The following is a 6,000-nucleotide window of genomic DNA, read 5'->3' on the forward strand; positions in this document are numbered from 1 at the left end:
CATTTAATACACCTTACCTACCAAACATCATAACTCACCCTGGCCTACCTTAAATGTGCTCAGAGCACTTACCCATGCCTACAGTTGGGCAAAAACATCTAACACAAAGCTACTTTACAATAAAGTTGAATATCTCATGTAAATTTTTTTCTTTTTTTTTTTTGAGACAGGGTCTTACTCTGTCACCCAGGCTGGAGTGCTGTGGTGTGATCATGGCTCCTTGCAGTGTCTACCTCCCAGGCTCAAACAGTCCTCCTAGCTCAGCCTCCCAAGCAGCTGGAACTACAGGCATGTGCCACCACACCTGGCTAATGTTTATATTTTTCACAGACATGGGGTCTCACTATGTTGCCCAGGCTGATCTCAAACTCTTAGCCTCAAGTAATCCTCCTGCCTCGGCCTCCAAAAGTGCTGGGATTACAGGTGTGAGTCGTTGCCCCGTGGCCAGGGCCTTGCTTTAAAACAAGAGCACCCAGATTCCGAATGTCGGCTAGGAAATAGCCCCCTGGCATTATCTCCTTCAGCTGGGAGCATCCATTTCACAGACAAGGAATGTTATCCTTGGCTAGTGAGGGATCTCAAGAGCAGCTGCCCCCAGGGAGGAATGCCACAGACCAAGTGTATCACTCCCACCATCTTCCCAACCCCTCTCTACTAATCCTGAGTAGCTGCCAAGAATCTCACCACTTCACAGATGAGGAAACTGAGGCTCAAGGAAGTAACAGTAGTATTTTTTTGTTGTTTTGTTTTGTTCTGTCTTGTTTTGTTTTGTTTTTTGAGACAGAGTCTTGCTCTTTCGCCTAGGCTGGAGTGCAGTGGCGCGATCTCGGCTCACTGCAATCTCTACCTTCCGAGTTCAAGCGATTCCCCTGCGTCAGCCTCCTGAGTACTTGGGACTACAGGCACGCGCCATCTCGCCCAGCTAATGTTTTGTATTTTTAGTAGAGACAGGGGTTTCACATGTCGGCCAGGCTGGTCTCGAACTCCTGATCTCAAGCGATCAGCCAGCCTCAGCCTCCCAAAGTGCTGGGATTACAAGTGTGAGGCACTGTGCCTGGCCAGTAACAGTTTTCCATGGAGGGGAGATTTTCTCCCCATACCCAGGGACATGTGGCAACATCCAGAGACATTTTTGGTTGTCATGACTGTGGGTAGGGAGGTGGCTTCTATCAGGGTGAGGCCAGGGATGCCGCTCAACGCCCTGCAGTGCGCAGGACAGCCCCTACTGCAAAGAATGACCCAGCCCTTGATGTCAGTAGTGCTAAGGCTGAGAAGCCTGCTGTTAAGGGTCATAGATTTGGACAGGTGTGGTGCTTCACATCTGTAATCCCAACGCTTTGGGAGGCTGAGGGAGGAGCAGTGTTTGAGGTCAGGAATTGGAGATCAGTCTGGGCAACATAGCAAGACCTACAAAAATCTCTACAAAAAATTTAAAAAGTATTGGCCAGGTGTGGTGGCTCTGCCTGTGATCCTAGCACTTTAGGAGGCCGAGGCCGGAGAATTGTTTGAGCTCAGGAGTTCCAGACCAGCCTGGGAAATAGCGGTGAGACCCAATCTCTACAAAAAATATAAGAATTAGCCAGGTGTGATGGCGTATGCCTGTAGTCTCAACTACTTGGGAGCCTGAGGTGGGCTCACTTGAGCCCAGGAGGCAGAGGTTCCAGTGAGCCGAGATCACGCCATTGCACTCCAGCCTGGCCAACAGAGCCAGGCTTTGTCTCAAAAAAGAAAAAAAGAGGCCTGGCGCGGTGGCTCACGCCTGTAATCCCAGCACTTTGGGAGGCCGAGGCGGGAGGATCACGAGGTCAGGGTATCAAGGCCCTCCTGGCTAACACTGTAAAACCCCGTCTCTACTAAAAATAAAAAAAAAATTAGCCAGGCGTGGTGGCGGGCGCCTGTAGTCCCAGCTACTTGGGAGGCTGAGGCAGGAGAATGGCGTGAACCTGGAAGGTGGAGCTTGCTACACTCCAGCCTGGGCGACAGAACGAGACCCTGTCACAAAAAAAAAAAAAAAAAAAAGAAAAGAAAAGAAAAAGAAAAAGAAAAAGAAAAAAAAAAAAAAAAAAAAAAAAAAGCCTGGGTGCAGTGGCTCACACCTGTAATCCCAGCACTTTGGGAGGCCTAGGTGGGCCGGTTACTTTGAACTCAAGAGTTCAAGACAAGCCTGGGCAACATGGCGAAACCCTGCCTCTACTAAAAATACAAAAATTATCCAGGCGTGGTGGTGTGCACCTGTAGTCCCAGCTACTCAGGAGGCTGGGGTGGGAGAACCGCTTGAGTCTAGGAGGCAGAGATCATGCCTCTGGACTCCAGCCTGGGTGACAGAGTGAGACCCCAGTCTCAATTTAAAAAAAAAGAAAAAAGAAAAAAAAAATCAACCAGGTATGGTGGTACATGCCTGTAGTCCTACAGATCAAGTGTTTGAGGCTGCAGTGAACAAGAATCTCGCCATTGCATTCCAACCTAGGTAACAGAGCGAGACCCTGTCTCTACAAAAGTAAAAGGAAATTAGCCAAGCATGTTGGTCTGTGCCTTTTGTCCCAGCTACTCGGGAGGCTGAGGCAGGAAGATCACTTGAGTCCCAGAAATCGGAAATCAAGGCTGCAGTGAGATAGGATCGCACCGCTGCACTCCAGCCTGGGTGACAGAGCAAGACTGTCTCCCCCAAAATAAATAAATATAAATAAGTAAATCAATCAGTAAGGACACAGATTCACACCCTGAGCTGCTGACCAGGACGCTTACCAGTAATGACTTCACCGCAGCCCCGCCTGCCAAGTGCTGGCCAGGTCTCGGTCTCTCTCTCTCCCATGAACACCCTCTTAGTCCCATTTTTCCTAGGTCAGAACCGAGGCTCAGAGAGGCGAAGGCACTGGGCCCAGGACACACAGCAAGGAAGTGTCAGCGTCGGAATTTAAGCCCAGGCTCACCAAATACCACCCTCACTCAGTCAGGCCCCACCCTATCCCCAGCAGGCAGAGGGAGGACACAGCCAAGAGCAGGGTCAGCTCAACTGGGGAAGTCCAGGCAGAGAGGAGAGGTGGCCTCCCTCGGCCCCACCTCCAGCAGCTGAGATCTGTAACACAGAGAGGGAGGGAGGCTGGGCTCCTGGGTTCTCCTGCCCTGAGTGACTCACTTCTTCCCAGGGCATAGGGGTCACCTGAGGGCCACCAAGGCAAACCCAGGACTCAGGGGTCTGGCCTGGCCTATGGAGAACCCCTGCTCCTCTGCTGCCCACCATGGAGCGGAGACCTCAGACCCAGAGGACCTGCCTCCCAGAATCCCCATCTTGCCAGAGCAGCCAGGGACCTAGACCCCCACATCCGGAGATTTCAATGCCTTGGGCGTTTCCGGAATCTGGACAGGACATCCGTTTGCAGGACACAGAACAGACAGGCACACGTTCGGACAGACACAGGGACAGGGCGGCAGGCCCAAGCAACCATGAGAGAGGGATGACCAGGAGGAGGGAAGAGACTAAGGAGGAGATGGGAAGGGGGGACCAGGGCGTGGGTCCAGCCTCACTGCAGGAATCACAGCCTGTCTGGGTCATGTGTGGGACGCGCCAAGCGCATGCATGCGCCCGGGGATTCCTACACAGCCCTCCCTGGGCCGGGGGTAGGGGCAGGGACCCCGGCCCATCCCGGCCCTGAGGTCTGACCTTGTGTGATCGGCAACACCAGATACGCCCAGCTCCTCGGCAAGGCCGGCAGGCCATCAGCAGGACTGGGGAAGTGGGAGGGACCGGGGGTTACGGGGGAGACACAGAGGGGCAGGGGGCAGGTGCAGAAGGAGACGAGAACCCAGTTACACAACAGCCACAGGACGATGAACTGGATGGTGAGGTGCTAATGGGGGCACCGAGGCACAGACATTTCTCAGATTTGGGTCACTTGAACCAAAGAAGGTTGGCAGTCACGCTGGCCCTGCTTGTCACAAACGGAGAAGATGAGTCCAGGTCAGTGATACTCGCCAGGTGGCACGGGGGAATCTGGCTGGGCGGGAGGCTGGTGCCAGTCACGTGTGTGTGTTAGGAGGGTGGGGGTGACCCAGCCCTGCCCAGGCACCATGCAAAAAAGTAGGATTCTATATATGGGAGCATCCCTGGCCTGTTGACTGAGACAGTCCCCACCCGGGAGAAGGTTCCACCTGACAGTCCAAGGGTGGGAGCGGGGGTCCCCAGTCCACCGACCTAATGCAGTGACTCGGGTACTTCCGCCAACAGGTGCCAATCTGGGTGGCGTCTGGAACACTATAAAGCTGTCTAGAGGCGGGGGTGGCTGGAGCTTTGTTATGCGGGGGAAGGGCACGGGCCGGGCCCGGCGGCCTCCTCCCCTCCCACGGCACTGCGCCAGGCACCTGCCCCAGGTGGAGCGGCACCTGCCGGGCACCCAGCCCTGGGGAGGGGTATGAGTTTGGGGGCGGACGAGAGGCACCGGGACTCCCAGCCAGCCACAGACACCCGAAGTAGAGCCTCCGCCGCGCCCCTTCTAGTTCTCCGGGAGAGGCCGAGTTTGGGGGTGCAGCGGGGGTTGCCTCCGAGATTGCCCCCAAACCAGCCCCGTCCACATCGCCACCTGCCGAGAAGGGGGCCTCGCTGGCTCCACAGTCCCGGCCCAGGGAGGGGGCGCCGGGCGCTCCGGAGGTCCCCGCCCTAGCCATCGCCACCCGAGTCCCGTTCGGGGGGCTGGGGAGCTCCCGCGGGAGCGCGAGGGCGGGGTCCCCCGGCGCCGTCCGGTCGCCCCGGGACTCCAGACGCAGGTGCGCCTACCTGCAAGGCGTCGCTGGCCATGTCCTCCTGCCGCCCGCCAGGGGTCCCCGCGCGGAGGGAGGGGCGGCCAGAGGAGCGCGCGTGCGCCCCGGGCGTGGCGGGGAGGGGGCGGGCGCGGCGCGACCCTCCCCGGCGCGCGGCCCGCTCCGGCCTGCTAGGCTCCCGCCTCGCCTGCCCAGGCCGCCGCGTCCCCGCGCCGCGCCCTCCAGCCCCAGCGGCCGCCGGGCCCGGTCACGTGACCCCGGAGGTCGGCGCCCGGGGAGGGGGCGGGGCCGAGGGGGGAGGGGCTCCCAGAGGCCCCCGGGGCTGCGGGGTCCCGCCCGCCCGCCCCCTCAGTCTCCCGAGCTCGGAGCACCCGGATCGGCTCCCCACCTTTCCCCTTTCCGGGTCCTGCGACGACCGCACGCTGCGGAGAGGTCCCCCATTGGAGCGCGCGGGAACCCGAGGAGAACGGTTCCCCGCGTTCAAGCCGAGAGCGGCGGAGGCCTTTGGGCCTCCCAGGACCCCTGAAAAAAAAACACAATAACCCCCCACCCCACCCCACACCTGTGCATTTGCAAGCTCGGGACGCCTGCATCTGTGGTCCCCTATTCAAGGGCATGGAAGTTTCCCCGTTACCTGGAGACAAGCTCTGGGCAGATCTGCATTCAAATGCCAGCGCTTTACGCCTTGGGGAAGCCAAATCCTTCCAGGCACCTGATCTGTGAAATGGGAATGATGCGCTCACCTCCCAGGTGTTGGTAAAATTCAATGAGACAGTGCAGGCCAAGAGCTGAGAACACACTAGACGCTCCATAAGTGTTAGCTGCTATCACTTTTAATCTTATCGTAATTGTTCGTTGTTTTGCTGTTTTTGGATGGAGTTTCGCTCTGTTGCCCATCCTGGAGTGCAGTGGTGCGATCTCGGCTCACTGCAACCTCTGCCTCCCGGGTTCAAGCGATTCTTCTGCCTCAGCCTCCTGAGTAGCTAGGATTACAGGTGCCCGTCATCATGCCCGGCTAATTTTTGTATTTTTAGTAGAGATGGGGTTTCACCATGTTGGCCAGGCTGGTCTCCAACTCCTGATCAGGTGATCCGCCCGCCTCGGTCTCCTAAAGTGCTGGGATTACACAGGCCTGAGCCACCGCGCCCGACCTCTATTATCGTTATTGTTATTAAAAGAGGTTTGAATCCCGACTCGCTGTTCATCCTGGGAACCCCTGTGGCCTCTGAGTCTCAGTTTTCCCCA

General features: G+C 57.2%; 1 long non-coding RNA gene across 1 annotated transcript; it reads right to left on the reverse strand.

Moving 5' to 3' along the window:
• Positions 1-2,878: 2,878 nt before the first annotated feature.
• Positions 2,879-5,720, reverse strand: LOC115899075. Its single transcript, XR_004058675.1, has 3 exons — positions 5,390-5,720; positions 4,772-5,277; positions 2,879-4,577 (listed from the first exon to the last, which is right to left on the reverse strand). It is a non-coding gene; the product is annotated as an uncharacterized LOC115899075 (long non-coding RNA).
• Positions 5,721-6,000: the final 280 nt, after the last annotated feature.

Source organism: Rhinopithecus roxellana, chromosome 8 (assembly GCF_007565055.1).
Source record: "Rhinopithecus roxellana isolate Shanxi Qingling chromosome 8, ASM756505v1, whole genome shotgun sequence".
NCBI lineage: Eukaryota > Metazoa > Chordata > Mammalia > Primates > Cercopithecidae > Rhinopithecus > Rhinopithecus roxellana.